Below are 26,975 nucleotides of genomic sequence, written 5' to 3' on the forward strand. Positions count from 1 at the left end.
CGTATACCTAGGAAGGCCTTTGTTGACCAGTTGCCCTCTACCGCCTAGAGAAGTGAGGCAAGTAAGAAGGGGCAGTGCGGGGGTTTCAGCTTAGGGCTCACTGTCTTGTTGTGTCCCTCCCACCAGGGTTCACCAGCAGCTACTGGGGAATTGCTCCTCTAGAAATTCCCTTACAGTACCACAGTGAAAAGACATAAGCTATTATGTGGTCCTAGTACTTTTGGGTATTTGGGTATGATGGCATAGATGTGAGTGATGTGCCCGACACATAGGGCATGCAGTGAATCTGTCTGGTCTAGTAGAAGAAGCTGAGTGATTAAAACCATATATTGCTATGTGTATCTATCTCAACTGTGTTTCCCCCTATGTTTTACCAATTGCACATTTTCGTACCGTTGTCCACCCCTCTAAAATACTGTCATGAGTATGTCATTTCTGAAGTGTCTATTCCCATTTGTTTGAAACATCTTTGGGTCAAAAAGGGAGTGGTCATTTTTTAATACCCTCTTTTTACAATGGAAATGTGTTATCAGAATAAGAAATTTTATTGCAATACTTGAAGCAGTAAGTAATTGTGTTAAAAACTGCAAACATTGTATTACCTCTTTAATACTATTACCTAATACATGTATATTCATGTTTGAAAGTCTTGAATTGATCCCATTGCCATACTTTCCAAGATGGCGCCGCATGAGTGGCAGCCTCGATACAGAGCTCCAAGCTGAGAGCAACCTTTATCTTTCCTTTTCACTCTATTTGTCTGTATCTTCAAGAATCTTCTACTCAAGCAAACTAGCACTATGAATTAGCAACTATAAATCGAATGGAAGACCCTGTGGAGTATTTTTTTTTTTCCTTTTGTTAAAGCATGGACAAGACTCAAGACCTGATCAGCTTCCTGTTTGCACATGTACCTGTTACCATCCCCCCACGAGCTAAGGACAGCATGGTCACCATGAGGCAGACAAAGCATGGAGGAGAAACCTGCATGTGGACTTCTTCTTTCAAGGAGATGATTTTTGGTGTCTATTGCTGATGTGTGAAGATGCCTACAGCTGACTGGTATTTCTTTATTTTACTATGGACACATGGGACTCTGTTACAACCTGGGAACCTACCATCACTCACCTACCCCATGAGTTTATGGAAGCTTGGCAAGAGAGCAGCACCCTGTCTACTTTGATGGCTTCAGACTTCTTTGGGCAGTAGAACACAGTGGTAAGAAGAAAGGAGGAGGGCTTGTGATGAAGGACATTTGGGACATTTTTTGTGGATAAGGAACAATAGTGCCGATGCAAGATACCGAACTATCAGCTGTGAGCATGAGATCTCACTACCTACCAAAGGAACTACCACATGTTATCGTGATAGCAGCATATGTCCCCACCTCTGCAAAAAACATTTCTGCCTGTTATATCTACATGCTTTGCCCCCTCCTCGTGCCCCCCCAACCACGGTCAGGCTGTATTATCAACATCACTCCACACAGAGAACTAAATGATCCTGCAGTGTGTCTGTTTCTTTCTTTTTAGTTGCTATGATTCCTAGGATTTCTCTATCTGTCATGAGCTTGTATGTGTTTCTCTCTTGTTATATACTACTGTACCATCTATGAAACTGTATCACTGAAATTTCTCCATTGTGGGACTATTAAAGGATTATCTTATCTCTTATCTTATAAGGATAGGAAATTGAGACTACAAAGGATACAGGCTGCTAAAAACTGGACCCTAAAAGATAGTGAAATGTATTTCCTGGTTAGGTATTTCTGTTGTTCAGTGCTGATAATGGGGTCTATAAACTATATAAATCTTTGGACTACTTTGTGACAACAGTTTAGGTGCAAATTTTGTCATTGACTTGTTATTGAGTCTGCCGTGTCACTGCCTAAGGGCCCCTTCACACGGAGGATATGCTGGCTGATTTTGAATGTGTAAACGTTCCGAATCAGCAGCATTTAAAACAGGTCCCATTGCTTTCTATGGGAGCTGGCATACGCGTGCTTCCCATAGAAATGAATGGGAAAAAGCAGCCAGCGTATCCTCCGTGTGAAGGGGCCCTAAGTATTGCTGATTATGATATATCCAAATCTTGCTGGTGTTAGAATTCCATTTTATATAAATTCATACTTTATTGGCCAGCATTTTGCAACTTTAATGTTTTAATCATATTATATATTATTATTATATATTATTGACCTGCCCTGCCTAAAATATTTTCTAAAAATGATACTAGATTTCACACCTATGTTATATACCATTTGAGTTGCAATCTTTTATCAACAACGTTAAACAATTTATGGTTTTAAGCTATTATGGGATTTAGCTACAATATATGAAATAATACTTTAACATCTCACTTATGTCAGTGCACAATAACCCAATCTCCAGGAATATATGGCCAGTATACTTCAGACATTCTCTTCTTCCTCTGCCTCTTCCTTTCACATGCTGTCTCCTAATTACCCTTCCAGCATTACCTTACCCTGATATCTCTGTCATTTTCATGCTGCTGTGGGGAAATTAAATTACCCTTCTGCTCTTGTTATAACCAATTAGAGCAGTTGAGTAATATTGTGCATTGATAGTAGTAAAATAATGGATTCTATTGCATACAACATGTACTTTTCAAATCCAAAGATTGTTATTTCAAAAGAGTGTCTTGCTGAATTCTGGACTTTGTCACTGCATTAGCATTTAATGTGAGCACTGCCCAAGAGCCAATGATTATGTGCTAATTCTTAACAGCCATTATAAATAGTATAGACGGCTACCCAATGAAGTATGTAAACCCTTTTTATATAATGCAAATGAGTTGTACTATTTCAAAGTAGAATACAATCAGAATGTTATTTATACAACAACTTACATTGTAATTACTGAATATGTTTAATATTTATTAGAGATGAGCGAACACTAAAATGTTCGAGGTTCGAAATTCGATTCGAACAGCCGCTCAATGTTCGTGTGTTCGAACGGGTTTCGAACCCCATTATAGTCTATGGGGAACAGATACTCGTTAAGGGGGAAACCCAAATCCGTGTCTGGAGGGTCACCAAGTCCACTATGACACCCCAGGAAATGATGCCAACACCTCTGGAATGACACTGGGACAGCAGGGGAAGCATGTCTGGGGGCATCTAACACACCAAAGACCCTCTATTACCCCAACATCACAGCCTAACAACTACACACTTTACACACTCAATACCACCTCTCTGACAGTAGGAAAACACCTTGAAACATGTGTATTTGGCACTTGCAGTGAGGAGAGCTTGTCACCAGCAGTGAATTTGGCCCTTGTAGTAAGTTGAGGTTGGCACCAACATTTGTTTTGAAAATCAGGGTGGATTGAGCCTCTAACCAGCAGAGTTTGGGCAAATTCATGGTGGAGGGAGCCTCTAAACACCCCAGTTTGGGCAAATTCATGGTGGAGGGAGCCTCTAAAAACCCCAGTTTGGACCAATTCATGGTGGAGGGAGCCTCTAACCAGCCCAGTGTGGGCAAATTCATGGTGGAGGGAGCCTCTAAAAAACCCAGTTTGGACCAATTCATGGTGGAGGGAGCCTCTAACCAGCCCAGTTTGGGCAAATTCACGGTGGAGGGAGCCTCTAAAAAACCCAGTTTGGACCAATTCATGGTGGAGGGAGCCTCTAACCAGCCCAGTTTGGGCAAATTCATGGTGGAGGGAGCCTCTAAAAAACCCAGTTTGGACCAATTCATGGTGGAGGGAGCCTCTAACCAGCCCAGTTTGGGCAAATTCATGGTGGAGGGAGCCTCTAAACAGCCCAGTTTGGGCAAATTCATGGTGGAGGGAGCCTCTAAACAGCCCAGTTTGGGCAAATTCATGGTGGAGGGAGCCTCTAACCAGCCCAGTTTGGACCAATTAATGGTGGAGGGAGCCTCTAACCAGCCCAGTTTGGGCAAATTCATGGTGGAGGGAGCCTCTAAACAGCCCAGTTTGGACCAATTCATGGTGGAGGGAGCCTCTAAAAAACCCAGTTTGGACCAATTCATGGTGGAGGGAGCCTCTAAACAGCCCAGTTTGGGCAAATTCATGGTGGAGGGAGCCTCTAACCAGCCCAGTTTGGACCAATTCATGGTGGAGGGAGCCTCTAACCAGCCCAGTTTGGGCAAATTCATGGTGGAGGGAGCCTCTAAACAGCCCAGTTTGGACCAATTCATGGTGGAGGGAGCCTCTAAAAAACCCAGTTTGGACCAATTCATGGTGGAGGGAGCCTCTAAACAGCCCAGTTTGGGCAAATTCATGGTGGAGGGAGCCTCTAACCAGCCCAGTTTGGACCAATTAATGGTGGAGGGAGCCTCTAAACAGCCAAGTTTTGGGAAATTCATGGTGGAGGGAGCCTCTAACCAGCCCAGTTTGGACCAATTCATGGTGGAGGGAGCCTCTAAACAGCCCAGTTTGGGCAAATTCATGGTGGAGGGAGCCTCTAAAAAACCCAGTTTGGACCAATTCATGGTGGAGGGAGCCTCTAACCAGCCCAGTTTGGACCAATTAATGGTGGAGGGAGCCTCTAAACAGCCAAGTTTGGACCAATTCATGGTGGAGGGAGCCTCTAAAAACCCCAGTTTGGACCAATTCATGGTGGAGGGAGCCTCTAACCAGCCCAGTTTGGGCAAATTCATGGTGGAGGGAGCCTCTAAACAGCCCAGTTTGGGCACATTCATGGTGGAGGGAGCCTCTAACCAGCCCAGTTTGGACCAATTAATGGTGGAGGGAGCCGCTAAACAGCCCAGTTTGGACCAATTCATGGTGGAGGGAGCCTCTAAAAACCCCAGTTTGGACCAATTCATGGTGGAGGGAGCCTCTAAAAAACCCAGTTTGGACCAATTCATGGTGGAGGGAGCCTCTAACCAGCCCAGTTTGGACCAATTAATGGTGGAGGGAGCCTCTAAACAGCCAAGTTTGGACCAATTCATGGTGGAGGGAGCCTCTAAAAACCCCAGTTTGGACCAATTCATGGTGGAGGGAGCCTCTAACCAGCCCAGTTTGGGCAAATTCATGGTGGAGGGAGCCTCTAAACAGCCCAGTTTGGGCACATTCATGGTGGAGGGAGCCTCTAACCAGCCCAGTTTGGACCAATTAATGGTGGAGGGAGCCGCTAAACAGCCCAGTTTGGACCAATTCATGGTGGAGGGAGCCTCTAAAAACCCCAGTTTGGACCAATTCATGGTGGAGGGAGCCTCTAAAAAACCCAGTTTGGACCAATTCATGGTGGAGGGAGCCTCTAACCAGCCCAGTTTGGACCAATTAATGGTGGAGGGAGCCTCTAAACAGCCAAGTTTGGACCAATTAATGGTGGAGGGAGCCGCTAAACAGCCCAGTTTGGACCAATTCATGGTGGAGGGAGCCTCTAAAAACCCCAGTTTGGACCAATTCATGGTGGAGGGAGCCTCTAAACAGCCCAGTTTGGGCAAATTCATGGTGGAGGGAGCCTCTAAACAGCCCAGTTTGGGCAAATTCATGGTGGAGGGAGCCTCTAAAAAACCCAGTTTGGACCAATTCATGGTGGAGGGAGCCTCTAACCAGCCCAGTTTGGACCAATTAATGGTGGAGGGAGCCTCTAAACAGCCAAGTTTGGACCAATTCATGGTGGAGGGAGCCTCTAAAAACCCCAGTTTGGACCAATTCATGGTGGAGGGAGCCTCTAACCAGCCCAGTTTGGGCAAATTCATGGTGGAGGGAGCCTCTAACCAGCCCAGTTTGGACCAATTAATGGTGGAGGGAGCCTCTAAACAGCCAAGTTTGGACCAATTCATGGTGGAGGGAGCCTCTAAAAACCCCAGTTTGGACCAATTCATGGTGGAGGGAGCCTCTAACCAGCCCAGTTTGGGCAAATTCATGGTGGAGGGAGCCTCTAAACAGCCCAGTTTGGGCAAATTCATGGTGGAGGGAGCCTCTAAAAACCCCAGTTTGGACCAATTCATGGTGGAGGGAGCCTCTAACCCGCCCAGTTTGGGCACATTCATGGTGGAGGGAGCCTCTAACCAGCCCAGTTTGGACCAATTAATGGTGGAGGGAGCCTCTAAACAGCCAAGTTTGGACCAATTCATGGTGGAGGGAGCCTCTAAAACCCCCAGTTTGGACCAATTCATGGTGGAGGGAGCCTCTAACCAGCCCAGTTTGGGCAAATTCATGGTGGAGGGAGCCTCTAAACAGCCCAGTTTGGGCACATTCATGGTGGAGGGAGCCTCTAACCAGCCCAGTTTGGACCAATTAATGGTGGAGGGAGCCGCTAAACAGCCCAGTTTGGACCAATTCATGGTGGAGGGAGCCTCTAAAAACCCCAGTTTGGACCAATTCATGGTGGAGGGAGCCTCTAAAAAACCCAGTTTGGACCAATTCATGGTGGAGGGAGCCTCTAACCAGCCCAGTTTGGACCAATTAATGGTGGAGGGAGCCTCTAAACAGCCAAGTTTGGACCAATTCATGGTGGAGGGAGCCTCTAAAAACCCCAGTTTGGACCAATTCATGGTGGAGGGAGCCTCTAACCAGCCCAGTTTGGGCAAATTCATGGTGGAGGGAGCCTCTAAACAGCCCAGTTTGGGCAAATTCATGGTGGAGGGAGCCTCTAAAAAACCCAGTTTGGACCAATTCATGGTGGAGGGAGCCTCTAACCAGCCCAGTTTGGACCAATTAATGGTGGAGGGAGCCTCTAAACAGCCAAGTTTGGACCAATTAATGGTGGAGGGAGCCGCTAAACAGCCCAGTTTGGACCAATTCATGGTGGAGGGAGCCTCTAAAAACCCCAGTTTGGACCAATTCATGGTGGAGGGAGCCTCTAAACAGCCCAGTTTGGGCAAATTCATGGTGGAGGGAGCCTCTAACCAGCAGAGTTGGTGGAAATCAGGGTGGAGGGAGCCTCTAACCAGCAGAGTTGGGGGAAATCAGGGTGGAGGGAGCCTAGTATTAGCAGAATTGTGCAACGCTTATGGTGGATGAGTATGAGGATGCGGAGGAATTGGAGAGGTTGAGTACAGACATGGAGTTTCATGTTGGGGTGCTTTACACAGGTGGGCACAAAAATGACGGCTCTACCCAGTGGTGGTTCATTTTTATCAAAGTGAGCCGGTCGGCACTCTCAGCTGACAGACGGGTGCGCTTGTCAGTGATGATGCCACCGGCTGCACTGAACACCCTCTCAGATAGGACGCTGGCGGCAGGACAGGACAGCACCTCCAAGGCATATAGGGCAAGTTCAAGCCACAGGTCCAACTTCGACACCCAATACGTGTAGGGCGCAGAGGGGTCGGAGAGGACAGGGCTGTGGTCGGAAAGGTATTCCCGCAACATGCGCCTATACTTCTCACGCCTGGTGACACTAGGACCCTCCGTGGCGGCACTTTGGCGAGGGGGTGCCATCAAGGTGTCCCAGACCTTAGACAGTGTGCCCCTCGTTTGTGTGGACCGGTGAGAACTTGGTTGCCTACTGGAGGAACTGCCCTCCCTGCCGCCAACGTCACATGCTGGAAACATCTCCATCATATTCTGCACCAATTGCCTGTGGCAAGCATTGATGCGATTGGCCCTCCCCTCTACCGGAATAAAAGACGAGATGTTGTTTTTATACCGGGGGTCAAGGATAGCAAAGATCCAGTACTGGTTGTCCTCCATGATTTTGACAATACGCTTGTCGGTTGTAAAGCACCCCAACATGAACTCAGCCATGTCTGCCACAGTGTTAGTTGGCATGACTCCTCTGGCCCCACCGGAAAGTTCAATCTCCATTTCCTCCTCATCCTCCATGTCTACCCATCCGCGCTGCAACAATGGGACGATTCGAAGTTGCCCGGAAGCCTCCTGTATCACCATCACATCATCGGACAACTCTTCTTCCTCCTCCTCCTCCTCCTCCTCCTCCTCCATTAAACGCAGTGAAGCGGACAGATGTGTGGACCTACTCTCCAGCTGTGACGGATCGGATGCTATCCCTAACTCCTCTGTGTGATCTGAGTTATCCCTGATGTCAATCAGGGATTCTCTCAGAACACACAAGAGCGGGATTGTAAGGCTCACCATCGCATCCTCAGAGCTCACCCTCCTTGTGGACTCCTCAAAGACCCGTAGGATGTCACAAAGGTCTCTCATCCATGGCCACTCATGGATGTGAAACTGAGGCAGCTGACTTTGTGGCACCCTAGGGTTTTGTAGCTGGTATTCCATCAAAGGTCTCTGCTGCTCAACCACTCTATTCAACATCTGAAACGTTGAGTTCCAGCGTGTGGGGACGTCGCACAAAAGCCGGTGTTGTGGCACATGCAGGCGTTGCTGGAGAGATTTTAAGCTAGCAGCGGCTACTGTCGACTTGCGAAAGTGGGCGCACATGCGCCGCACTTTCACCAGTAGCTCTGGAACATTGGGGTAGCTCTTTAGGAAACGTTGCACCACTAGGTTGAAGACGTGGGCCAGGCATGGAACATGTTGGAGTCCGGCAAGCTCCAGAGCTGCTACCAGGTTCCGGCCGTTATCACAAACGACCATGCCTGGGCCCAGGTGCAGCGGCTCAAACCATATTGCCGTCTCATCGAGGAGGGCATCCCTCACCTCGGAGGCAGTGTGCTGTCTGTCCCCCAAGCTGATCAGCTTCAGCACAGCCTGCTGACGTCTACCAACGCCAGTGCTGCAACGTTTCCAACTCGTAGCTGGGGTCAATCTAACAGCGGAGGAGGAGGCGGTGGCGGAGGAGGAGGCGGTGGCGGAGGAGGAGGCGGTAGAGGAGGAGGAGGAGGGGGGTGTTCTTCTCGTGTCCCTGCCAGGAATGTTAGGCGGGGAGACGAGGTACACCGGGCCAGTTTGGGAAGCAGTCCCAGCCTCAACTACATTCACCCAGTGTGCCGTCAGTGAAATGTAGCGTCCCTGCCCGCATGCACTTGTCCACGCGTCGGTGGTCAAGTGGACCTTTGTGCAAAGCGCGGAACTAAGGGCCCGCCTGATGTTGAGTGACACGTGCTGGTGCAAGGCGGGGACGGCACACCGGGAGAAGTAGTGACGGCTAGGGACGGCATAGCGAGGTGCCGCAGTTGCCATCAGGTCCAGGAAGGCGGGAGTTTCAACAAGCCGGAACGCCAACATCTCCTGGGCCAGCAGTTTAGCGATGTTGGCGTTCAAGGCTTGCGCGTGTGGGTGGTTAGCAGTGTATTTCTGCCGCCGCTCCAATGTCTGAGAGATGGTGGGTTGTTGTAAAGAAACGCCTGATGGTGCCTTTGATGGTGCAGGAGAAGGAGATAAGACAGGACCAGGGGAGGATGAGGTAGAAGTCAACAAAGTGGCGGAGGCAGATGAAGTGGTGTCCTGGCTCGTCCTCTGGAGTGCATCGCCAGCACAGTCAGCAGTGGCAGTGGCAGAGGCAGAGGCAGTGGCAGAGGCAGTGGCAGTGGCGTGAACGGCAGGCGGCCTTTGTCCTGCCGTTGCTGCCTGCCACTGATTCCAGTGCTTGGATTCCAAATGACGGCGCATTGAAGTGGTGGACAGGTTGCTCTTCTCAGAGCCCCTAATCAATTTCGAGAGGCAAATTGTGCAGACAACACTATATCTGTCCTCGGCGCATTCCTTGAAAAAACTCCACACCTTCGAGAAACGTGCCCTCGAGGTGGGAGTTTTTCGGGGCTGGGTACGAACTGGAACATCTTGGGAGATTCCGGGTGTGGCCTGGCTTCGCCTAAGCTGCTGACCTCTGCCTCTGCCTCTAGCTACCCTTTTTGGTGCTGCACCTGCCTCAACATCCACACTACTTTCCCCGCTTGACATCCCCCCTGTCCAGGTCGGGTCAGTGTCCTCATCATCCACCACTTCCTCTTCCAACTCCTGTCTCATCTCCTCCTCCCGCACAATGCGCCGGTCAACTGGATGCCCTGACGGCAACTGCGTCACATCATCGTCGATGAGGGTGGGTTGCTGGTCATCCACCACCAAATCGAACGGAGATGGAGGAGACTCTAGTGTTTGAGCATCTGGACACAGATGCTCCTCTGTTAGGTTCGTGGAATCGTGACGTGGAGAGGCAGGTTGAGGGACAATGAAAGGAGCGGAGAACAGCTCTGGGGAGCAGGGACAGTTTGGGTTATTGTTCTGTAAAGCTTCGGAATTTTGGGAGGAAGGAAGACAAGACTGTTGGGTAATAGGAGGAGAGGAGGCAGAGTCTGACTGGCTGCTGGACAATGTGCTGTAAGCGTTCTCTGACAGCCATTGCAAGACCTGTTCCTGGTTCTCGGGCCTACTAAGGTTTGTACCCTGCAGTTTAGTTAACGTGGCAAGCAACCCTGGCACTGTGGAGTGGCGCAATGCTTGCTGCCCCACAGGAGTAGGCACGGGACGCCCTGTGGCTTCACTGCTACCTTGCTCCCCAGAACCATTCCCCCGACCTCGCCCACGGCCTCGTCCACGTCCCTTTCCGGGAGCCTTGCGCATTTTGAATTCCTAGTTAGAAATTGGCACTGTATACCAGTAGTAAAAATTGTGGGTGCACGTAACCCCAATATATTCTTTGAATTCCCAGTCAGACACTGGCACTATATGGCAGTAGCAAGAAATGAGGGTATTTGTATTCCCAATATATTCTTTGAATTCCCAGTCAGACAATGGCACTGTATACCAGTAGTAAAAATTGTGGGTGCACGTAACCCCAATATATTCTTTGAATTACCAGTCAGAAACTGGCACTATATGGCAGTAGCAAGAAATGAGGGTATTTGTATTCCCAATATATTCTTTGAATTCCCAGTCAGACAATGGCACTGTATACCAGTAGTAAAAATTGTGGGTGCACGTAACCACAATATATTCTTTGAATTACCAGTCAGAAACTGGCACTATATGGCAGTAGCAAGAAATGAGGGTATTTGTATTCCCAATATATTCTTTGAATTCCCAGTCAGACAATGGCACTGTATACCAGTAGTAAAAATTGTGGGTGCACGTAACCACAATATATTCTTTGAATTACCAGTCAGAAACTGGCACTATATGGCAGTAGCAAGAAATGAGGGTATTTATAACCCCAATATATTCTTTGAATTCCCAGTCAGACAATGGCACTGTATACCAGTAGTAAAAATTGTGGGTGCACGTAACCCCAATATATTCTTTGAATTCCCAGTCAGACACTGGCACTATATGGCAGTAGCAAGAAATGAGGGTATTTGTATTCCCAATATATTCTTTGAATTCCCAGTCAGACAATGGCACTGTATACCAGTAGTAAAAATTGTGGGTGCACGTAACCACAATATATTCTTTGAATTACCAGTCAGAAACTGGCACTATATGGCAGTAGCAAGAAATGAGGGTATTTGTATTCCCAATATATTCTTTGAATTCCCAGTCAGACAATGGCACTGTATACCAGTAGTAAAAATTGTGGGTGCACGTAACCACAATATATTCTTTGAATTACCAGTCAGAAACTGGCACTATATGGCAGTAGCAAGAAATGAGGGTATTTGTATTCCCAATATATTCTTTGAATTCCCAGTCAGACAATGGCACTGTATACCAGTAGTAAAAATTGTGGGTGCACGTAACCCCAATATATTCTTTGAATTCCCAGTCAGACACTGGCACTATATGGCAGTAGCAAGAAATGAGGGTATTTGTATTCCCAATATATTCTTTGAATTCCCAGTCAGACAATGGCACTGTATACCAGTAGTAAAAATTGTGGGTGCACGTAACCACAATATATTCTTTGAATTACCAGTCAGAAACTGGCACTATATGGCAGTAGCAAGAAATGAGGGTATTTATAACCCCAATATATTCTTTGAATTCCCAGTCAGACAATGGCACTGTATACCAGTAGTAAAAATTGTGGGTGCACGTAACCCCAATATATTCTTTGAATTACCAGTCAGAAACTGGCACTATATGGCAGTAGCAAGAAATGAGGGTATTTGTATTCCCAATATATTCTTTGAATTCCCAGTCAGACAATGGCACTGTATACCAGTAGTAAAAATTGTGGGTGCACGTAACCACAATATATTCTTTGAATTCCCAGTCAGACACTGGCACTATATGGCAGTAGCAAGAAATGAGGGTATTTGTATTCCCAATATATTCTTTGAATTCCCAGTCAGACAATGGCACTGTATACCAGTAGTAAAAATTGTGGGTGCACGTAACCCCAATATATTCTTTGAATTACCAGTCAGAAACTGGCACTATATGGCAGTAGCAAGAAATGAGGGTATTTGTATTCCCAATATATTCTTTGAATTCCCAGTCAGACAATGGCACTGTATACCAGTAGTAAAAATTGTGGGTGCACGTAACCACAATATATTCTTTGAATTACCAGTCAGAAACTGGCACTATATGGCAGTAGCAAGAAATGAGGGTATTTGTATTCCCAATATATTCTTTGAATTCCCAGTCAGACAATGGCACTGTATACCAGTAGTAAAAATTGTGGGTGCACGTAACCACAATATATTCTTTGAATTACCAGTCAGAAACTGGCACTATATGGCAGTAGCAAGAAATGAGGGTATTTATAACCCCAATATATTCTTTGAATTCCCAGTCAGACAATGGCACTGTATACCAGTAGTAAAAATTGTGGGTGCACGTAACCCCAATATATTCTTTGAATTACCAGTCAGAAACTGGCACTATATGGCAGTAGCAAGAAATGAGGGTATTTATAACCCCAATATATTCTTTGAATTCCCAGTCAGACAATGGCACTGTATACCAGTAGTAAAAATTGTGGGTGTATATAGCCCCAATTCTATTGCTAGGGGACTTGCAGGGTATTTCTGGGGTGAAGGTGGGGGGGCACACCGTTGGAATGGGTATCGGGGGTATATATCGGGTATACGGGAATACACTGACAGTGTATTCCATTCAGGATCCTGGGAAAGCTGGGTTGTGGCGATTGAGCCCGTCAGTGCCACGTTACACTGACAAGCTTCTCCCTGGAATTTAGCTCTTACAAGAGCTGTTGTGGTTGTCTTCTCCTTCCTATCCTAGCCTGTCCCTGCCTACCCAGAATCTAAGCCCTAGCTAGCTGGACGGAAACCTCCGTCCTCGGTGAATTGCAAGCTCAGAATGACGCGAACCTGGGCGGCGCTGTTCTTTTAAATTAGAGGTCACATGTTTTCGGCAGCCAATGGGTTTTGCCTACTTTTCTCAACGTCACCGGTGTCGTAGTTCCTGTCCCACCTACCCTGCGCTGTTATTGGAGCAAAAAAGGCGCCAGGGAAGGTGGGAGGGGAATCGAGTAATGGCGCACTTTACCACGCGGTGTTCGATTCGATTCGAACATGCCGAACAGCCTAATATCCGATCGAACATGAGTTCGATAGAACACTGTTCGCTCATCTCTAATATTTATAGATAGATACATAGATGGATACATAGACACATAGATGCCTAGGTGGACAGATACATAGGCTATGAGTAAAGAACCATTAGCATTCTGGTCCCGAAACGCGTCAGCTATTTAGCTATGCTCCTGTTCCTTCATATGGTGATGTAATATCCATGTTTTATCTTTTTATCAAGTAAAAGTTAAGTTTTATTATATATGGTTTGCTGGAAAAAAACTTTTTTTGAGATACATGATTTTTTGACCCCCAAATTGATCGGTTTTCTGGTTGATGTTTTTTAAGTGTAGTCTATGTGTAACATCTCTGCCTGTTCGGGCCTCTGCTCGCATGCTGCGGCGCAGGAGGCGTGTGCAGTTTCATAATCTGCTTAAAGTTTTTAGTTGCACCTTGTGAACACGGCTCTAGCCCTTAATTGGATTTGCACCACACCCGTCTTCTGCCAAGGTTGCCTCTGTCCATTCAGTGGTTTGATTTTGTCTTGCCTGTGATTGACAGCTTTCCTTCCTATCAGGTTCAGGGCGGGTTCTTCCTCCCCTATTTAGTCTTGGCTCACAGTCACACTGGTGCCGGTTATTGCCTCTAGCTTTCTGGTTTTGCTTGCTGTTATATTACTTGTATTCTAATCCTTGACCTCTGGCTTCCCTACTGACAATTCTTTTGGACTCCGATTTGGCACTGCATCGCTCTCCTGTTACCGAACCCTGGCTACCTGACCTCCCTTTGTTGTTGTTCGTCTTGTCTGTGTTTTGTGTTTCACGTATTCAGGGAGGGACTGTCTTTGTGGTTGTCGCCTATTACCTAGGATAGGGTCTGGCAATAGGAAGGGAAAGCGGGGGGCTTCAGCTTAGGGCTCACTGTTCCTTGTGCCCCTCCCTCCAGGGTTCACCAGCAGCTCCTGGGGAATTATCGTCTGCTATTCCCTAACACTATGGTAGTTTTTGCATTATTGCATTTACGGTCCATTTATAGACTTCTCCCGCATATTTTTTTTTTAGTTTTTTTTTATGGTAATATAATGTAAAAAAAGTTTACCAAAAAGGGAATATAGCGCATATATATATATATATGCGCTATATATATAAAATATATATTATTTATATATATTAATATATATTATTTATATATATAAAATATATATTATATTATATATATAAAACGCAGCGTGGGCGAGATTCTCGTCAATTCTCGTGAATCTCAGGACACGTGAGAGAATTCTTTGAACGTATTTTACTTGTTTTAAAAAAGGATATTAATTTAGTTTTTTATATTTTATATAATTCTATTTCATTTTTAATTTGAAATCGTCTTTTTAGTTTAATTTTTAATAGTGTGGTAAAAAATAAATAGTCCAAAAAAAAAAAAGGAAAAGGCTTTTATCACTTTCAACTCACGCACCCCTAAACTGTACGTCCCGTTTTAAAATTTTGCTTCGGGGTTGGGGATTGTAAAATAAAAACCAAACCATGATGTAATTAAATAACTTACCCTGAAGTGCTTAAGGAACATTGAGGTTATTTGACCCGTGATGAACGTGTTTGGAGAGGCCTTGCAGTAAGCAGACACTTTTTGTCCTGCCCCTCCGCTTCGGATTTAGTCTTGTTAATTTTGAAAAAAGTTCCATCCAAAATTGCAGGGAGATGTGGGCATTTGAGATCTGAATCATTGTTGGTTGCGTCCCCTTCACTGGTATTACGAGTTTCCTCCAGTTTTTAAGTAATTTTATGGAATGGATTACGCAATCGGCATGATTAAAAACTAAAAATAAATCACGCGGACTTGCGTTGCTGGAACGCACTGGAATTTTCCCTCCTCTCATCGCACCTCGCACGAGATACGAGAAACGAGAGTGATGACATGACGTGCGCTGTTTTCTTTTTTTAAGTGCGGTGAAGCTGATTATTTAAATTACATTTGTTTTGAATTTAGACAGTAATTAAAATACTTGATACTTAATATTTCTTAAAAGTATTTAAAAGCATTTTTAAAGGCAGGCGCTTTGGGGGTAAGGGATATTGGCTTAGTAAGGGCAAAATAAAGCCCTGGACAGTGGTCATCAGCCGTTCTTACCTCCTTGGACAAGAAGGACCGCTAAACATATGTGAAATTGATGAGATTGAACCATTTATTTTTCTGACAGTCACACTGTTTTTACTGTTTTGCATTTGGATTGACATAGCTGAGTATGATATTTACCGTATATACTCGAGTATAAGCCGACCCGAATATAAGCCGAGGCCCCTAATTTTACCACAAAAAAACTGGGAAAACTTATTGACTCGAGTATAAGCCGAGGGGGGAAATGCAGCAGCTACTGGAAAATTTCAAAAATTAAAATGGTCGGAGTTTCTGGGTGCAGTAGACACTGAGGAAGGGGAGGGGGTGTTTTGGTTGTCTGTCTGCCCCTTCCCTGAGCTTGAGGACTGCTTTTTTTTTCCCCACTTGAAATTCAGCCTGGCTGAGATATAGGGTATCTCCAATGCTCCTATTAACCCCTTCCCGACGGAATATGAGCAGTGCAGATCCCCTATACTTAGCCTAGATGTAGTCAGGCTGAATTCCAAGTGGGGTGAAAAAAACTCAGTCTCGGGGAAGGGGCAGTTAGACAACTTTTTTTTCCCGCTACGGCGTCTACCGTACAGGAAAAATATATTTATAGGTATGTAGAGCGGGCGTTTTTGGACACAGGGATAACTAACGTGTATGTGTTTCACAGTATTAACAGTATTAGTTTTATATGGACCGTTTTTTATACCGTTCTAGGGAAAGGGGGAGGATTTGAATTTTTAATACTTTTTATTTACTAATACTTTATTTTTATTTATTTATTTATTTATTTTGCATTTATTAGACCCCCTAGGGGTTTTGACCCCAGGGGGTCTGATCACTAATGCAATGCATTGCAAAAATTGTCATTTCTTTTAAAGGCTGCATAGAGCAAGCGAAGCACTGCCAGCCGAGGTGCCTTTACAGGAGCTCTGAGGGGAATCCCCGGCAAGAGCTCTGAAGGGAATCCCCAGCCAGCCGGACCTAAAGGAGAACTGCAGCCGGCCGCGTAGGAGTGCTGAGGGGATCCCGCAATTCCTATCTAAAGGATCGCCCTTGAGAGAGCTGTCGCGCCCGCTCCCTCCTTCCTCCAGCAGCATGGCGGCACCTGCCTGGACCCCTCATACCGGGACATCGTAGAGCATCTCCGCTGTAGCACTTACAGCGGAGATGTCCTAGCTCCCCATGCCTGCAATCTCTGATTGCAGGAATGATTGAAGGGAGCTCCGACATTACCGCTGTAAAAGTTACAGCGGAGGTGCCGGTTGGTATGATGACTGCTCTGATAACATTTGTGTGCTTGGTGCCCCACATCACTGTGTAATTCTACTGATTAAAGACTTTTTCCACCAGTAATCCTAAGCCATAAATGTGCTGATGATGATTTTTATCCCCAGATAAATAATACACCCAGTTGACAACTAAGCAATTGCTTGTTTTGTAAGTGGATCACTGGACTATTTAAATGGGCCTGTGATTGGGAATCAATGTTTGAAAATGCAGTTTTCAACTGGTCAATAGCTGGAATAAATAGGCCGTGTTACACCTTGTGAGAGGAAAATACCCTCACCAAGAAGACTTAAGGCTCCTTTGGCCAGGGCCCCAAGTTGAGAAAATGGCGGAATTTGGCCTCAGTGTTTTAAAGTACCTGCATAGTGGATGCATTTCTGGCTAATACAATCCACATATTGCAGAAAAATATCCGCAGCGGACATGCTGCAATTTCAAAAACTGTTGCGTTATGTCAACTGTACCTACTGAAAGTGGCGTTTTTTGTATAGGCATAATAGAGGCAGAAAGTCTCCAGAGGAATACTCTGCAGGTTCTTTCTGTCAAAAAGAAAGTCTTTTCTGCAGCTCTTTTTGGCAGGGGTTTGCTACATGCATATGATCACCTGACTGACTCGGCAACATTTTGCTCCCTAACAATTTTTTAAAATTATAATAGAAATAGCTATGCTTTTATATAAAATACAGGACAAACACATTAGATCTCTTCTGCTGACATTATTACACTACTTGAAATTCAAGGCAAGCAAGTAAGTTGTTTGCATCTCTGATTAGCATTAATCATTTTCATTGGTGCAGTAAAAACAGCATGTGTGATAGCACCTTAAGACCGGGGCCCCATGCGGCATAAACGCTGTGATTTGCGTCACGGGAAAAACTGCAGCCTTTTACAGTCAGGGCAAAGTGGATAGGATTCAAGTGAATCCCTTGCTCACTTTACAGTAAAAACCATGCTGCGATTTCCAAAACCACCTCGTGGGGCCTTAGCCACATTGAACTGAATGGTAGGCAGAGAAATTCATTAGCAATTTATGCAATTTTTTTAATGCCTCCCATTCACTTCAATGGGCTTTTCAAGGCAGAAAATAGATCCTAAAGAAATCAGCTAGAGGAAAAAAAATCTGTCTGATTTTCATTGAAATGGGAGAGTTGGGAGGCAGTTTTGGAGGTTGATTTTGAGGCGGATTAATCCACCAGCAAAAACTCTCTGAATTATTTGTGCTGCTGACCAATAAGCAAAAATTAGTTGGTCTGCTGATTTCACTGATACATATTATAGCCAGTACATCATCCTGTGCAATGAAAGAAGTGTTGCCAATAATGAGGATGAATGAGGAATGATGACTGTAGTGGTGATATCCGCCCAATCGACATGCTTCTGAACGCCAATCGTCATGCTTCTCATCAACGGCCACTCACCCTGGCCAGGACTGGCCAGTGTAATACAGCCTTTACTCTCTCTTCACAAGTTCTAGTTTTAACTGATTCATTTTGAACTCAGATATTGAATTATGTAAAATGAAACCTTAGCATAAGTCATCAAATGAAGACCAACGGGGTTCCTAGACCCCGATCAATCAGCTGTAGAGTCCACAATGGTTGGGTTAGAGCTCCAGTTTCTTCACAGAGATCTAAGCACAGAGCCAAACGTTTGCATAGCGACTGTTTTTGGAATTGCCACTTAGTCCATTTAAGTCACATGGACTTTGGAGAAGAAGTGAGGCTCAGAGAGCGCTGGTGGCTTTTCAGACAGCTGGTCATTGGTGACAGACCCCCACTGATCATCAATTGATGACTTATCCTAAGGATAGGTCTTCAATTGATAAAACCCAAGAAAATTACTGTAATAAAAATAAAATGAATTGCATGAGACATTCCCTTTAAGTTCAGCTTTAGAAAGTTAAACCACAAACCTATTAGTAGATTCTGTGAAAATGTTATATACTTTCATTGCTGTTAAAATGGTAAAAAGAAATGCTGTCCAATAAATGCTGTCCTAAATAGTTTTTTTTATTCCACAGGACACTACATACACTGTAAATCTAGTCCCCTAAGATTCCTAATTTACTATTACGCTTGCTTCATTTTGGTCATTCAATTAAAATTCCCAATGAAACCAAAAAGCTACAAAAAAGAATCAAATGAATCCCATTACTTTAATTACTGTACTTTTTCTGTTAGCTGGGTTCAGTGCATTCTTATAATCAAGTCAATTGCAGTTAACACAGACTTACAGAGCAATTACCTGTATCAGAAGTTAATGAATCCTGGCAAATATATAAAAGGAAATCTATCAATAAAATGAAGGGCTTTGTGCAGATTTCTTTTGTGGTGTATGTAACCTGTGATGCATTCAGCAACTTAAAGTATAACCTAACTGTACAGTGTCCTCTGCACTCTTCTATTAATAGGAGACCATAAAACAAAGGCTTTGCAGGTTCAAAATAATTTCTCATAATAGTCCTGCGGAGTAGTTCGACACAACTTAACTGGTGACATGAATTTTCAGAATCCTATACAGCTAAATAGCCAGGACCTTCTGTATTACTTATCTGAACATAGTGTCCCTTCAATTAATGTTACTTCTAAGTGAGAAAACCGTGTCTTATAGAGACTCCAGACTTGGAGTGCCAGCAATTTCATAACGTGGACCTAACATGTGCCTCTATATAGGGTATATGCCACTATATATATACAAAAGTGTCTCACACTTAGATGTGACACTTTGATACAATGTAAAATAGTCAGTGTACAGCTTGTTTAACATTGTAAATTTGTTGTGCCATCCAAATCACTCACCACACAGACATTAATATCTAAACCCCTGGCAACAAAAGTGAGCACACCCCTAAGTGAAAATAGACAAATAGTGCCCCAAGTGTCTATTTTGTGTGGCCACCATTATTTTCCAGCACTGCCTTAAAGGGGTATTCCCATAAGAATGCAGCCACGTCACTTGGGAAATGAGCAGATAAGCCCAGGTCATAGAAATGCAGTGTCAACAATGAAGTGAATAAATTAAGATAGCGGCCAAACAAAGCAGTTTTGATAAAGCAATGTATTTAGGAAAAGTCTTAAATCCACATAAACTAGCAGTATAGATAGGATGCTTTTCATGGGACAACCCCTTTAATCCTCTTGGGCATGGAGTTCACTAAAGGAGTTCAGAAGGAGAGAAGGAGTCCTGTGCCACGAGCTGCTATCCAGGACCTGCTGCTAAGAGGTAACTAGACCACTACATGGACTACCTAGGAGTATAGCTTAGGAATATAGACTTGTTGAAGTGGAGTACAGCCCTAGAGCCTTATCACTGGGCACCCCTCTAGACCAAGGCAGAGAGAACATAATAGTGGGAGCAGTGGCGTAACAGTAGGGGTAGTGGCTGCCACAGGGACCGGGACATTAGGGGCCCGGCGACAGCCGCTACCACTGCATTTTTTTCCTAATAGGCCGTTACTGGCTGGAGTTACTCTGAAAAGACCCCAGAGTATGATAATTGTTCATGGGTGTTCATTATGGGGCATAATACTGTGTGCAGGGGCCACTATGGGGCATAATACTGTGTGCAGGGGCCACTATGGGGTATAATACTGTGTGCAGAGGCCACTATGGGACATAATACTGTGTGCAGGGGCCATTATGGGGTATAATACTGTGTGCAGAGGCCACTATGGGACATAATACTGTGTGCAGGGGCCACTGTGGGGTATAATACTTTGTGCAGGGCCACTATGGGACATAATACTGTGTACAGGGGCCACTATGGGGCATAATACTGTGTGCAGGGGCCACTATGGGACATAATACTGTGTGCAGGGGCTACTATGGGGAATAATAGTATGTGTAGGGGCCACTATGGCGAATAATACTGTGTGCAGAGACCACTGTGGGGCATAATAGTATGTGCAGGGGCCACAATGCGGCATAATAGAGTGCGTAGGAATGTGACGGGGGGGGGGGTCGGTCAGTCGAGGTTTTCGGTGTCGGTCGGGGGGGGGAGTCAATAGTTCGCCATGGGGCCCCACCATTCCTAGTTATGCCACTGAGTGGGGGACTACTACCCTCATTTGGAAATTGCATGGTTCACAGTTTACAGTTTGCTGAGTAAAGTTTAAACCTGTTTCAACTGCACTGCTGTTTTCAGAGTCATTCCTGCATTAACATCGGGGCACTTCCAAACATCATTATACTGGCTCAGTGTAAGAGAGGACCCCTTCTCTAACTGGAAGCACCCAGCATCTCATAACACAGCAGGCTCCCCTTGACAGTGTCCGGACTAGGAGCTGAGCTGGGGAGAGTGGTTGAGTGGCACAGCATCCACCACTACTACTCCCATCCTTTGGTTCCCTCCATCTTGGCTGCAGCAGTGATCATGTTGTAATACTTTCCTGTGGCTCAGTTTTCGAAGGAAGGGGTATCATGCTCCCCTTTAGTATGTCACAGTAGATGTTGTTATTCATGGTTCCTTCAATGAACTGTAGAGCCCTACAGCTGCAGAACTCATACAACCCCAAACCCTGAAACTCCCACCACCATGCTTGGCTGTAGGCAAGACACACTTGTATTTGTAATCTTCCTGGTTGCCAGCATACACGATTGGTGCCATCTGAACTAAATAAGTTTATCTTGGTCTCATGAGACCACAGGACATGGTTCCAGTAATCCATGTCCTAAGTTTGCTCATCTTCAGCAAACTGCAGGATTTCTTGTGCGTGATCTTTAGAAGAGGCTTTCTACTGGGACGACAGCCACGCAGACTTATTTGATGCACTGTGCGGCATATGGTCAGAGCACTGACAGGCTGCTCCTCAACCCTTTACCCTCTGCAAAGTAGACGTATGAGTGATGCCAGCATTGCAGCAAAGACAAACTCTGGATATGACACTGAACATAGGTACTCGACTTCTTTGGTTGACTATGGCGACGCCTGTTCAGAGTGGAACCTGTCTTGCTAACTGCTGTAAGGTCTTAGCCACGATGTGGCAGATCAGTATCAGGATGTTGGAAATCTTATAGCCTAGGCCTGTGATGGCAAACCTATGGCACGAGCTCTCTCTGTGGGCGCCCATCAGTGGAACAGATTATACTGTGTGGGGGCCATTTTGCAGCAGATTGTACTGCCTGGGGGACACTGTGGAGCAGATTGTACTGTGTGGGGGCCCCTCACTATTTATATCTCACAGTATCTGCTTTATACCAGACGTGATACTAGTACAGACTGTAATAACATTGCACGGTTACTATAAAACAGATCCTGCGCAAGGTAAAAAGTGAAAATTAATTTCTCTAAATTATGCAAATGCAGTACAAAGTTGTTTTGTATCATTGAAAGCTCTACAAAGCCCCATTCACACAACCATATTTTGCGGGTCCGTAATTGTCCGCAATTGTGGATCTGCAGAGTATCAAGGTTAAATTGCACTGTTGGCGCTTTGTGATAAATTAGTGGGTTTTGGATTGCAGTATGACCACTCAGTCTCTAAAAGGTTCGCCATCACTGGCCTAGACCATCTTTATGTAGAGCAACAATTCTTTTTTTCAAATCCTCAGTTATTTGCCATGAGGTGACATAATCAATTTCCAGTGACCACTATAAGAGAGCAGTAATAGTTAGAGATGAGCGAACAGTGTTCTATCGAACTCATGTTCGATCGGATATTAGGCTGTTCGGCATGTTCGAATCGAATCGAACACCGCGTGGTAAAGTGCGCCATTACTCGATTCCCCTCCCACCTTCCCTGGCGCCTTTTTTGCTCCAATAACAGCGCAGGGTAGGTGGGACAGGAACTACGACACCGGTGACGTTGAAAAAAGTAGGCAAAACCCATTGGCTGCCGAAAACATGTGACCTCTAATTTAAAAGAACAGCGCCGCCCAGCTTCGCGTCATTCTGAGCTTGCAATTCACCGAGGACGGAGGTTTCCGTCCAGCTAGCTAGGGCTTAGATTCTGGGTAGGCAGGGACAGGCTAGGATAGGAAGGAGAAGACAACCAACAGCTCTTATAAGAGCTAAATTCCAGGGAGAAGCTTGTCAGTGTAACGTGGCACTGACGGGCTCAATCGCCGCAACCCAGCTTTCCCAGGATCCTGAATGGAATACACTGTCAGTGTATTCCCGTATACCCGATATATACCCCCGATACCCGTTCCAACGGTGTGCCCCCCCACCTTCACCCCAGAAATACCCTGCAAGTCCCCTAGCAATAGAATTGGGGCTATATACACCCACTATTTTTGCTACTGCCATATAGTGCCATTGTCTCACTGGGAATTCAAAGAATATATTGGGCTTACATATAACTTCAATTCCAGGGAGAAGCTTGTCAGTGTAACGTGGCACTGACGGGCTCAATCGCCGCAACCCAGCTTTCCCAGGATCCTGAATGGAACACACTGACAGTGTATTCCCGTATACCCCATATATACACCCCAAATCCCCGTTCCAACGGTGTGCCCCCCCACCTTCACCTCAGAAATACCCTGCAAGTCCCCTAGCAATAGAATTGGGGCTATATACACCCACAATTTTTGCTACTGGTATACAGTGCCATTGTCTCACTGGGAATTCAAAGAATATATGGGGGTTATGTGCACCCACAATTTTTAATACTGCTATACAGTGCCATTGTCTGACTGGGAATTCAAAGAATATATGGGGGTTATGTGCACCCACAATTTTTAATACTGGTATATAGTGCCATTGTCTGACTGGGAATTCAAAGAATATATGGGGGTTACGTGCACCCACAATTTTTAATACTGGTATACAGTGCCATTGTCTGACTGGGAATTCAAAGAATATATGGGGGTTACGTGCACCCACAATTTTTAATACTGGTATACAGTGCCATTGTCTGACTGGGAATTCAAAGAATATATGGGGGTTATGTGCACCCACAATTTTTAATACTGCTATACAGTTCCTTTGTCTCACTGGGAATTCAAAGAATATATGGGGGTTATGTGCACCCACAATTTTTAATACTGGTATACAGTGCCATTGTCTGACTGGGAATTCAAAGAATATATGGGGGTTATGTGCACCCACAATTTTTAATACTGGTATACAGTGCCATTGTCTGACTGGGAATTCAAAGAATATATGGGGGTTACGTGCACCCACAATTTTTAATACTGGTATACAGTGCCATTGTCTGACTGGGAATTCAAAGAATATATGGGGGTTATGTGCACCCACAATTTTTAATACTGGTATATAGTGCCATTGTCTGACTGGGAATTCAAAGAATATATGGGGGTTACGTGCACCCACAATTTTTAATACTGCTATACAGTGCCATTGTCTGACTGGGAATTCAAAGAATATATGGGGGTTATGTGCACCCACAATTTTTAATACTGGTATACAGTGCCATTGTCTGACTGGGAATTCAAAGAATATATGGGGGTTATGTGCACCCACAATTTTTACTACTGGTATACAGTGCCATTGTCTGACTGGGAATTCAAAGAATATATGGGGGTTACGTGCACCCACAATTTTTAATACTGGTATACAGTGCCATTGTCTGACTGGGAATTCAAAGAATATATGGGGGTTATGTGCACCCACAATTTTTAATACTGGTATATAGTGCCATTGTCTGACTGGGAATTCAAAGAATATATGGGGGTTACGTGCACCCACAATTTTTAATACTGCTATACAGTGCCATTGTCTGACTGGGAATTCAAAGAATATATGGGGGTTATGTGCACCCACAATTTTTAATACTGGTATACAGTGCCATTGTCTGACTGGGAATTCAAAGAATATATGGGGGTTATGTGCACCCACAATTTTTAATACTGGTATACAGTGCCATTGTCTGACTGGGAATTCAAAGAATATATGGGGGTTATGTGCACCCACAATTTTTACTACTGGTATACAGTGCCATTGTCTGACTGGGAATTCAAAGAATATATGGGGGTTATGTGCACCCACAATTTTTAATACTGGTATACAGTGCCATTGTCTGACTGGGAATTCAAAGAATATATGGGGGTTATGTGCACCCACAATTTTTACTACTGGTATACAGTGCCATTGTCTGACTGGGAATTCAAAGAATATATGGGGGTTACGTGCACCCACAATTTTTAATACTGGTATACAGTGCCATTGTCTGACTGGGAATTCAAAGAATATATGGGGGTTACGTGCACCCACAATTTTTAATACTGGTATACAGTGCCATTGTCTGACTGGGAATTCAAAGAATATATGGGGGTTATGTGCACCCACAATTTTTAATACTGGTATACAGTGCCATTGTCTGACTGGGAATTCAAAGAATATATGGGGGTTATGTGCACCCACAATTTTTACTACTGGTATACAGTGCCATTGTCTGACTGGGAATTCAAAGAATATATGGGGGTTACGTGCACCCACAATTTTTAATACTGGTATACAGTGCCATTGTCTGACTGGGAATTCAAAGAATATATGGGGGTTATGTGCACCCACAATTTTTAATACTGGTATACAGTGCCATTGTCTGACTGGGAATTCAAAGAATATATGGGGGTTATGTGCACCCACAATTTTTACTACTGGTATACAGTGCCATTGTCTGACTGGGAATTCAAAGAATATATGGGGGTTACGTGCACCCACAATTTTTAATACTGGTATACAGTGCCATTGTCTGACTGGGAATTCAAAGAATATATGGGGGTTATGTGCACCCACAATTTTTAATACTGGTATATAGTGCCATTGTCTGACTGGGAATTCAAAGAATATATGGGGGTTACGTGCACCCACAATTTTTAATACTGCTATACAGTGCCATTGTCTGACTGGGAATTCAAAGAATATATGGGGGTTATGTGCACCCACAATTTTTAATACTGGTATACAGTGCCATTGTCTGACTGGGAATTCAAAGAATATATGGGGGTTATGTGCACCCACAATTTTTAATACTGGTATACAGTGCCATTGTCTGACTGGGAATTCAAAGAATATATGGGGGTTATGTGCACCCACAATTTTTACTACTGGTATACAGTGCCATTGTCTGACTGGGAATTCAAAGAATATATGGGGGTTACGTGCACCCACAATTTTTAATACTGGTATACAGTGCCATTGTCTGACTGGGAATTCAAAGAATATATGGGGGTTATGTGCACCCACAATTTTTAATACTGGTATATAGTGCCATTGTCTGACTGGGAATTCAAAGAATATATGGGGGTTACGTGCACCCACAATTTTTAATACTGCTATACAGTGCCATTGTCTGACTGGGAATTCAAAGAATATATGGGGGTTATGTGCACCCACAATTTTTACTACTGGTATACAGTGCCATTGTCTGACTGGGAATTCAAAGAATATATGGGGGTTACGTGCACCCACAATTTTTAATACTGGTATACAGTGCCATTGTCTGACTGGGAATTCAAAGAATATATGGGGGTTATGTGCACCCACAATTTTTACTACTGGTATACAGTGCCATTGTCTGACTGGGAATTCAAAGAATATATGGGGGTTACGTGCACCCACAATTTTTAATACTGGTATACAGTGCCATTGTCTGACTGGGAATTCAAAGAATATATGGGGGTTATGTGCACCCACAATTTTTAATACTGGTATATAGTGCCATTGTCTGACTGGGAATTCAAAGAATATATGGGGGTTACGTGCACCCACAATTTTTAATACTGCTATACAGTGCCATTGTCTGACTGGGAATTCAAAGAATATATGGGGGTTATGTGCACCCACAATTTTTACTACTGGTATACAGTGCCATTGTCTGACTGGGAATTCAAAGAATATATGGGGGTTATGTGCACCCACAATTTTTACTACTGGTATACAGTGCCATTGTCTGACTGGGAATTCAAAGAATATATGGGGGTTATGTGCACCCACAATTTTTAATACTGGTATATAGTGCCATTGTCTGACTGGGAATTCAAAGAATATATGGGGGTTACGTGCACCCACAATTTTTAATACTGCTATACAGTGCCATTGTCTGACTGGGAATTCAAAGAATATATGGGGGTTATGTGCACCCACAATTTTTAATACTGGTATATAGTGCCATTGTCTGACTGGGAATTCAAAGAATATATGGGGGTTACGTGCACCCACAATTTTTAATACTGCTATACAGTGCCATTGTCTGACTGGGAATTCAAAGAATATATGGGGGTTATGTGCACCCACAATTTTTAATACTGGTATACAGTGCCATTGTCTGACTGGGAATTCAAAGAATATATGGGGGTTATGTGCACCCACAATTTTTACTACTGGTATACA

This window comes from Leptodactylus fuscus, chromosome 1 (genome assembly GCF_031893055.1).
Source record: "Leptodactylus fuscus isolate aLepFus1 chromosome 1, aLepFus1.hap2, whole genome shotgun sequence".
Taxonomy (NCBI): domain Eukaryota; kingdom Metazoa; phylum Chordata; class Amphibia; order Anura; family Leptodactylidae; genus Leptodactylus; species Leptodactylus fuscus.